This window comes from Ammodytes marinus, assembly GCF_949987685.1.
Source record: "Ammodytes marinus genome assembly, chromosome: 7".
Classification (NCBI taxonomy): Eukaryota; Metazoa; Chordata; class Actinopteri; order Uranoscopiformes; family Ammodytidae; genus Ammodytes; species Ammodytes marinus.
In genome coordinates this window covers 573946-584086 of record NC_137211.1, presented here as the reverse complement: position 1 = coordinate 584086, position 10141 = coordinate 573946, and the positions used below count along the sequence as shown (strand labels likewise).

General features: G+C 41.1%; 1 protein-coding gene across 1 annotated transcript in view; it reads left to right on the top strand.

Annotated features, from left to right (window-relative positions):
• cxxc1a (CXXC finger protein 1a) overlaps nt 1–10141 on the top strand; it is a 50262-nt gene that overhangs the window by 10285 nt on the left and 29836 nt on the right. The gene's annotated exons all lie outside the window — the stretch shown is intronic.

Below are 10141 nucleotides of genomic sequence, written 5' to 3'. Positions count from 1 at the left end.
TTTTGTGCTGAAAATAAACCCAGTGTTAATACACAGACTAGGTCATGAGTCTGTGTTCAACTCTTCCAATGAGGTGTCACCACTTCACACTAGTATATATTCACTGAAAACTTTATTAGGTACAGCGGTTCATTTTCTTGCTAACACATATAACTAATCAGCCAATCACATGTCAGCAACTCAATGCATTTAGGCATGTAGACCTGGACAGGACAACTTATTGAGGTTGAAACCGAGCAACAGAATGGGGAAGAAAGGGGTTTTAAGTGACTTTGAACATGGCAATGTTGAGGGTGCCAGGAGGGCTGGTATGAGTATTTCACAAACTGTTGATCTACTGGGATTTTCACTCTAAACCATCTCTAGGGTTTACAGAGAATGGTCCGAAAAAGAAAAAATATCCAGTGAGCGGCATTTGTGTGGACGTAAAATTCCTTGTTGAAGTCAGAGGTCAGAGGAGGATGGGCATACTGGTTTGAGATGATAGAAAGGCAACAGTAACTCAAATAACCACTCGTTACAACCAGGTTATGCAGAATACCATCTCTGATCGCAAAACACGACCAACCTTGAAGCAGATGGGCTACAGCAACAGAAGACCCCACCGGGTGACACTCCTGTCAGCTGAAAACAGGAAAATTAGGCTACAATTCACACAGGATCACCAATATTGGACAATAGAAGGGGGTTTGAGCTGTCACTTGAGATGCTTCATGATGATCAAGCCAAAAACAGAAGAAATCAGTTTAGAGTTGAGAAAAATAATTGTTGATGCTCACAAAGCCGGAGATGGATATACAAAGTTATCACAGAGTTTCCAAGTGTCTAGAACTGGAGTGAGAAGTATCATCAAGAAATTCAAAGAGAGCCAGACAGTACAGAACAAGCCTGGCAGAGGTTAGAAGTGACATATTTCAAAGACATTGGAATGAACTAGCGAGAGATGTGTCTAAAGACTTAGCCACGTCAGGGATTGTAGTCTCAAAGAAGACAATCACTAGAACCCTTAACAGGAGTGGACTAAAAGGTTGCAGACCAAGAAAAACTCCACTTCTGCAGAAGAGACACATTCAAGCCAGACTGAAGAATGCTGAGGATAACCTGGAGAAAGATTATGTATAGGGGAGAACGGGGTTATATCTCACACGGGTTCGTTGTCACAATTGTTATATCTCGGAACCAGAAGGCGCTGTCTGTGAGATTTTGTTATTTATATATCCAGAATTGGGATCAGAGGTCACCTACATAGTCTTCCTTGGAGTTAGACTGCTGCATTTGAGGTGAGAGGACTGTTTGTGTTTTTCATGTCAAATTGAAAATATTTAGCTCCTCAGTATTTTTCTTCTAGGCTTTTACACAATGGGTTTATAACAAAACACTTGTTACCCATACAAAGTGTGAACGGTAAACTATAGTTTAGATTGTGGTTAGCAAGCTAATTAGTTGTCAGATGGTTGTTGGCCTTGATGCTAGCAAGAAATTCAAGTTGGGGTTGGTCGTCACATTTTTTGGGGGGTTGGTTGTCACATGTTATCCAAAGGCTGCAGCCAGAAAAGGAACCCAATAAGGAAAGAAAAGTAAAAAGTGTGCCTACTATCCCCGGTCTCCCCTACTGGAAGTGTGTCCTCTGGTCAGATGGGACTAAACTAGAGCTCTTAGGCCACAGAGATGCTGCTTATATTTGGAGAAAGAAGGGAGAGGCGTACAACCCAAAGAACACCGTCCCCACAGTGAAACACGGTGGTGGGAGTATTATGCTGTGGGGACGCCTCATCGGTCTGGAACTGGGAATCTCGTCAAGGTGGAAGGAAGCGTGAAGAAAGAAGGATACGTGATGATTTTTTTTTTTTTCTAAGATATTTTTTTTTTCATTTTCAAGCTTTATTAGACAGTACAGAGTTGAAATGGGGAGACAGAGAGAGAGAGAGAGAGAGAGAGAGAGAGAGAGAGAGAGAGAGAGAGAGAGAGAAAGGTCCACGGGTCAGATTGGAACCCACAACCACTGCCAGTAAGGCCGGAGCCAATATGGTACACGCTCTATCCACTACGCCACCGGTGCACCCCGGAAAGATTTTGAAAGAAAACCTCAAGCAGTCAGCAGCAAAACTGGGTCTGGGTCTTCGCTTTGTCTTCAAAACACGACAAAAACCCAATACATACGCCTTCACAAAGCCCTGACTGGAATCCCATTGTTAATCAGTGGTGTGGAGTGAAGACCAGAGTCCATGGCAGAAGACCATCAAATCTGGAGGAGCCTGAGAGATTCACCAAAGAAGAATGGGCTGGATTACTCAGGAGACGTGTGTGGGACTTGTTGAAAACTATAACAAACGACTGCAGGCTGTTTTCCAGCTAAAAGGAAACACAACTGACTATTAGCATCAGGGGGGCTAATCATCTAGACCCTGGTAGTATATTATTTTTTGTGAAATAATTTTGTTTCTGTGTGCAAAGTAACATAATGTAATCATCCAAAATAAGAGTAGGATGTTTGGAAAAGCTGTGTTAAAAATTCCTTGCTCTGGGGCGCTCTGGTGGTGTAGTGGATAGAGCGCGTACCATATTGGCTCCGGCCTTCATTGCAGTGGTCGCAGGTTCAAGTCCGACCTGTGGACTTTTACTGCAGGTCATACCCTCTCTCTCTCTCTCTCTCGCTCTCTCTCTCTCTGTCTCCCCATTTCAACTCTGTACTGTCTAATAAAGCTTGAAAATGACAAAAAATTATCTTAAAAGAAAAAAACTAAAATCTTTGCTCTGTTTGACAGCCCTTGGGAAATACTTTTTAAAAAAATCATAGGGTGGCTAATAATTCTGCCCTCAACTGTACAGTATGTATGTTCACCATGTGTCAGCACTAATAATCTTTATCTCAACTGTTGTTGGTTGAAATTCTTAAGTTTGTAGAACTCAAAATGGTTCCATACCATTATTTCAACAGGTGTATAGTCATACTTTCCAAACATATTTCCCATTGCGCCAACGGTCCGTTAATCCTAAAATACTGAAAATCTGAGCAACATGAAATCTTCTAGTAGCACTGGTAAAATGAGCTGAGAGAAGTTACATGACATTAAATTACATTAAATTACATTACATTACATCTAGCTGACGCTTTTATCCAAAGAGACTTCCATTAAGAGCATTCAACCATGAAGGTACAAACTCAGAACAACAGGAATCATGTCAGTAATATAGCTTCAAATCACACACACACACACACACACACACACACACACACACACACACACACACACACACACACACACACACACACACACACACACTACTATAGCTTCAGATAAACCAAACTACAAAGTGACACACGTACTAAGTGCTACATGGAGATGTAACAAGTGCAATGTAACAAGTTATTATAATCTACTGCTATATAATCTCTAAATACCAGAGGACACAATATAGTGATTCTCAGTAGATCTTTATTGAGCGATAATCAGTAACATTTCATTTCATTTAATTTCATGTTATTTATTCATTCATGATAGGGACAATGCTCATTCATTATCAGACCAAGATGCTGTAAATAAGAGTTAGCTGTTTGTGCTAATTTTCATCCGTTGTCTTGTCCCCAGCCGGTTCTTAAAAGGCAACATGAAAGAAAATAACAATAAACAGTGACCCGAATAATAATAAACCCGCCCTATAGGACTTAGAATTAATACACAACAAATGTAAAGGACACAGTCTGTAGATCTTCTCACACAAGGCATTCTTCAACCTTTCTTAACCTGGTCCTAACCTTCGTTATTATTATTTTTTGAATGTACAAGGGAACCACAAACATTTTAACAAGGAAAATACAGGTGAAACTCGAAAAATTAGAATATCGTGCAAAAGTTCATTTATTTCAGTAATTCAACCTAAATGGTGAAACTAATATATTATATAGACTCATTACATTCAAAGTGAGATATCTCAAGCCTTCGTTTGTTATAATTTTATTTATAATGGCTTATAATTTATGAAAACCCCACATTAAAAATCTCAGAATATTACATAAAAATCAATAAAAAAGGGATTTTAAATACAGAAATGTCGGCCCTATATAAAGTATAATCATCCATATGTTTTTTTTTGAGTTTCACCTGTATATAAGTGATAAAGAAAACAGTGACATAAAACATACGCAACTTACAAGCCGATACACATAAGTGCTCTAATATTATCACCAAACCTCCACCATCACATTTATCACCCAAACTGCTCCCATCACATGACATATATTCACTTTTTTAGACAGTTTATGAACAAACCAAATCAACAATGTACATGTGCATTAGGACTAGAACCAACCCAACCCCACATAATCACTTCAATCACATACAGGGCTTCCAATGAAAAATAAGAAAGACTCAAAGTACCAAAAAAAATAAAAATAACTTCACAACTCAACCAACCAAACATTTCCCAGAACTCTCCTCCTCCTCCTCCTCCTCCTCCTCCTCCTCTCCAGCCTCCTCTCCTCCTCCTCCTCCTCCTCCAGCCTCCTCTCCTCCAGCCTCATCTCCCTCTCCTCCTCCTCCTTCTCCTCCTTCTCCTCCTTCTCCTTCTACTCCTCCCTCTCCTTCTCCTCCAGCCTCTCCTTCTCCAGCCTCTCCTTCTCCAGCCTCTCCTTCTCCTCCTTCTCCTTCTCCTCCCTCTCCTTCTCCTTCTCCTCCTTCTCCTTCTCCTTCTCCTTCTCCTTCTCCTCCTTCTCCTTCTCCTCCCTCTCCTTCTCCTTCTCCTCCTTCTCCTTCTCCTCCTTCTCCTTCTCCTCCTCCTCCTTCTCCTCCTCCTCCTTCTCCTCCCTCTCCTTCTCCAGCCTCTCCTTCTCCAGTCTCTCCTTCTCCAGCCTCTCCTTCTCCAGCCTCTCCTTCTCCTCCTTCTTCTTCCTCTTCTCCTCCTCCTCCTCATACGCCACCTGCATTCTCAGCCTCACCTCCTCCTCATCCTCCGACGACTCCTCCTCCTCCTCCTTCTCCTCCTCCTCCTTCTACTTCTTCTTCTCCTTCTCCTTCTCCTCCTTCTCCTTCTCCAGCCTCCTCTCCTCCTCTTCCTCCAGCCTCTCCAGCCTCCTCTCCTCCAGCCTCCTCTCCCTCTCCTGCCTCCTCTCCTCCAGCCTCCTCTCCCTCTCCTCCTCCTCCTCCTGCAGTCTCTCCCTCCCGTCCTCCTCCTCCTCCGACGACGACGACTCCTCCTCATCCTCCTCCTCCAGCCTCAGGCTCATCTCCTCCAGCCTCGTCTCCTCCAGTCTCAGTCTCAGCCTCGCCTCCTTCCTCTCCTTCTTCAGCCTCGTCTCCTCCAGTCTCCTCTCCCTCTCCCTCTCCTGCCTCCTCTCCTCCAGCCTCCTCTCCCTCTCCTCCTCCTCCTCCTGCAGTCTCAGCCTCTCCTCCTCCTCCTCCTCCTCATCCTCATCCTCCTCCGGTCTCCTCTCCTCTATCTCCGACATCCTACACACACACACGCACACACGCACAAGCATAAAACACACACAAATATAAGTGTTACTGCAAATGACATCACTGATATTAAAATCCGTCTCGCTGACGTGACCGAAGGCAGAACTTACACTCGCAGATGCAGATATTAGCTATGCACTGAGGCGTCCTGTTGCTCCTCCTGTCTGGGACTAGCAAGTTGCCGGTAGCTTTTTTTTTTTTTTTAACAAGCAGATGGAGTGACAGCGGGGACGGCCAATCAGGTTGAATGTAGGTTTGCGGGAAACCGCTACAGCCAATCAAAGCGTGATAGTTGTTTAGAGGCGGGACTTCTAGCAGAGACTGATTTTTAACCCTTTGTGTACTATAATTATTGCCTAAACAATACGGACAGCGGGTGTATTATTGGTAGGGACTACACAGTAGAGGCTGGATTTTGGTAGGGTCGGGACCCTACCGTCCCTATATAATCCTATTGAACTGATCCACTTACTTTTTTCACTCTGAAACTACCATAACAACACATGTCGTAACAGTTACAATCCTGACAGCTAGCATGAAAACCAAATATTCCAAAACTAATGTCAGACTAGTAACAGAATCATTGGGTTTGGTCAATTAAGCAACACACATTTTTCTAAACACTTGAAAGTAACTCTGATCAAATACAACATGTAATTCACATTCAATAATTAACATTCAAATGACAGATAGAACCAGTTAGATTAGAACACAGTCTGAGGTTCAGAACACAGGACCCTTAGAGCCAGCTAGTGTCTGGGGGTCAGAGCAAAGAACAATCAGAACCAGCTAGAACAGCCTGGGACTCAGAACACAGGACTAGACCCAGCTGTCATTTTCCATCTTTTCAGTCTTTGATTAATATTTTTCTGCATTTGTTTTATTGGGATCATTCATTGAATAAAGACATATGACTTAGAGTATATTGATGTTAAAGGTCACTCTCCTGTCCCCCACATACATACGTGCCAAACCATGCCCTTGCTGACACACCCCTTCAAACATTCAACCCCCACCTCCAGCCCACATTGTCTTTTGTCTTATTCAAACTAGTCTCCTTGCTACCTCAAATATAATGGATTCATTAAAAGAGGGCACAGACACTGTCTCACTTTACCCCACAGCATTTGTCTCACTTTACCCCACTGCCACAATTTGAGAAAAAACTACCTCTCTCAGCAATTCAGGCTAATCTTCAGTTATCATCATCACATGGTTTCATATGTTGGTAGTTCATCAACATGTATGATAGAAGTTTTTCTACCTGAATCAATTTGCAACAATCGATTAAGTTGACAGCAAGAACATGTACTTTTACATGCAAAAAAATAATTTTTGTGAAAAAACATGCTTACCACAGCACCATGAGGTCCTCTCTTTCATGGCCATGGGGAAATGAGAGGGGCTTGAAAACATATGACTCGCATGACCAAAAATGTGTTCCATTGCCTAGATACAGGGGGTGTCTCACATTACCCGATGGCTCACATTCCCCCGTTCTCCCCTATATATAACTATTTCATCTTATCTTATTTTACCTAATTTTATCCTTTTGTTCTTATTGCACCGTGGGTCAGAGAGAAACGTTATAGTCCTCTGTATGTCTGGTTGTTCTTATTGCATATTTTCATCACTGACAGACACAGGATGAACTGAAAAGCTAAATGAGAGAGACCTACTCAAAATGGTCCTGGTAGGGAGTGTGATTGACAATAACAAACTGCGTTGACATAACATACCTGGTTTGTCTCAGGTGAGGAGGGTGGAACTCCTCCTCTAAAGGATGCTGCTGCTTAAACTGTACAGGCTGCACCTTAACACAGGAATGTGTCCCAGGCTCAGAGAAAAAGATAACAAACCGCAGCTTCAAAGTTTCCTGATCAACTGGTTTCACCGCATTTCATCTGTTTAGTACGGAACATTTTAACAACCTCTACCCCCCCCCCCCCCCACAAACACACACCAGACGTGCCTTGCCTTAGTAACAGCATCGTCACTAACTAGCTGTCCAACAGCATTGTTGTCACGTACGCTGCCTGAAGCTGATTGGTCACCAAAAGTTTTTGGGCATTTTTGCTTTATAAGATACATTTTGTAGAGACAGAGATGAAATGTGGGGGTTAAAGGGGAATGACATGCATAGAACGACCCGGGCTGGATTCTAACCCGGGTCTGCTGCGAGGCCTTTGCCCAGGGGGGGAGGGGGGACGCTCTGCCAACTGCGCAACGAGCGTTCCCATTTAATCAATCTCAAACAACATTAAGAGCATTAAGGGCTCACTAACCATGTCAAGAATATACAGAACATTATGCAAAACATACACAACTCAACAAGATAAGTCATTCAAGGAAACAGTTAATAACAAATTAACATTGAACATTTTAAACAATTTAAAAGTAATTAAGCGACTTTGGTAAAATGACCCATGGATACTAATACATTGAGCTTAAATCAGATCTAACAAGTTTACATAATATATATTTTGTATAACGAAGTCCAGACCAACAATGATAATCTGATATAATATTTAAATCTTACCGTCTGTCTGTCCGTGCGTCTCTCCTCTCTCACAGCTGAACAGAAATTAATTGTTTCAAGGTGTTTCTCAAATCAACTATGTACCTGGTTTGTCTCAGGTGAGGCAGGTGAGGGGTTAAGCTCCTCCTCCATGGCTTCATTCCAAACTCAGTTTTTGATATGTTGACTGATAGTGTGCTGCAGCATGTTGCAACAAGTTCAACATATGAAAGTAAAAATAATTCTGTTGGGTCTCCCATTTCCAACACAATTATTTTTACTTTAATATGTATGTGTATGTGAGTTCACGAGAGGTTGTGAGGTGCTTTATTTCTGCAATGTGGGTGCACAAATGGCTTCACATTACAGCAATAAGAGTTTGAGCTTTTTTCAAATTAGATAGTGTGTGTGTGTGTGTGTGTGTGTGTAGTAAGTGGGGAGGGTGTGTATGTGTGTGTGTATCTAGTGAACTAGTAAACTGGTGAGTGTCTGCAACGTATAAAAATATAGTGAATAAAATTAGTGGGTGACTTTTTTTGATAGTGAAGGTTATTGATTATTGTTCTCTTTTCTAAAAACGTAAAATCAATGTTTTATATTCCATGTAGTTACTAGCAGTCACCACTAGATGTTAGGGCCGAGTGTTTGTAGGTTTGGCACAGGCCCTTTGCCTACATACCAGTTCACAGAGCCTAGGCTGTGCATTAACACCATAATCATTGGTTGCGTTCCGAATCGCATACTCTTTCTTCTTTCTATTCTCCATACTACATCCGACGATAAAAAGAATCTAGTTAGGATGCAGTAGGCATACTATTGGGACATACTTTTACTCTTTTATTTCATCATAACATTGCGCCTTGATCTTACCTCTTGCTTTTATATCCGTCGCATCCCTGTTTGTTTTCATATGGAGGCTTCATTGATGTGACGTCACTTCACGTGCGCACTGGATTGTGGGTCAGAATCGCCCAAATAGGATGCAGTTTTCAACACTAACAATCTTGGCCGCATGAAGTAGGACATCCGGGTACTTCTAACCATCCTAAATCTGGCCACAAGAATCGGGACATCCTAAATCTTTTTTCTACATACTAGTAGAAAGTATGCGATTCGGAACGCAACCATTGTTCCAGGTTTAATAGGCTTAATATACCATGTAGTTACCAGCGCTCACCACTAGATGTCACTGTGTTCCAGGTTTAATCAAAGATAGTAAAGAGAGAAGTTACATGACATTAAATTACATTACATTACATTTAGCTGAGATGGAGATGTAACAAGTGCAATTTTTTTAAGTTATTATAATCTACTACTATGTAATCTCTAAATACCAGATGACACAATATAGTGATTCTCAGTAGATCTTTATTGAGCAATAATCAGTAATATTTCATTTCATGTATTTATTTTATCAATGATAGGGACAATGCTCATTCATTATCAGACCTAGGCAAGGCAAGGCAAGGCAATTTTATTTATAGAGCACATTTCAGGCACAGGGCCACTCAAGGTGCTTCACAGGGTTAAAATCAAATAAAGAATACAAATACAAAAAAAAAGGAACAAATTTAAAACATGGATAAAAATACAACATTTAAATAAAAGAATTAAAACATTTTACCAAAAAATAAAATAAAAAAATAAAATGAAAAATAAAAATAAAAATAAAAATAAAAATAAAAATAAAAATAAAAATAAAAATAAAAATAAAAATAAAAATAAAAATAAAAATAAAATAAAATAAAATTACAGGTTAAAAGGGAAACAAGAACGTTTTGAGACCCGATTTAAAAGAGTTGAGAGTCTCAGCGGACCTCAGACTCTCTGGCAGTCCGTTCCAGACATTGGGCGCATAAACGCTGAATGACACCTAGATGCTGTAAATAAACCAGTTAGCTGTTTGTGCTCATTGTTATCCGTTGTTTTGTCCCCAGCCGGTTCTTAAAAAGGCAACATGCGATAAAATTACAATAATCATTAACCCGAAGCATGACATATATTCACTTTTTAAGACAGTTTATGAACAAACCAAACACATATTAGGCTCGTTTGAGGAGGAGACGTCTTGCTCAGACCTTTGCAATCATGACACACGTCTTGCTGAGTGCACAGCATTATGGTTAGACCTTCCACTAAAGTATAACAACCATCTGCCTCCTTCTAG